Source organism: Tupaia chinensis, unplaced genomic scaffold (assembly GCF_000334495.1).
Source record: "Tupaia chinensis unplaced genomic scaffold, TupChi_1.0 Scaffold000248_1, whole genome shotgun sequence".
Taxonomy (NCBI): Eukaryota; Metazoa; Chordata; class Mammalia; order Scandentia; family Tupaiidae; genus Tupaia; species Tupaia belangeri.
Genome location: NW_006159726.1, coordinates 2,067,535 through 2,067,926, shown reverse-complemented (window position 1 = coordinate 2,067,926; position 392 = coordinate 2,067,535).

Here is a 392-nt window from a genome sequence, read left to right as displayed (position 1 = left end):
AAACAGGAGGTGATATGCCAGACTGGCAGTGACGATGAAATCCATGGCAATTCCCTTGGAAGAGATCAAATGTTTTTTTTTGCCCTACATTCCTCTCAGTTTTCATGTACTGTGGGAAGAGGAAAAAAGGGTAGCATATTCTAAAGAGGGAACACCTGGATCATAGGTGTTGGAAAGGACTACAGTCTGGCTTTCTGGGGAAGCTGGAACACATGTGTCTGAATAAGAATCAGCTTGCATAGCCAAGTTCATTACCGGGAAGTGTAAGCTTGCCTTATTTATGACCACTGAAGTTTATGTCAGGAAGCAGAATGGGAATAGAAGTCACAACCCACACTGGTCTCCCCCCAAAATGGTATATATATACAAACACACACACACACACACACACT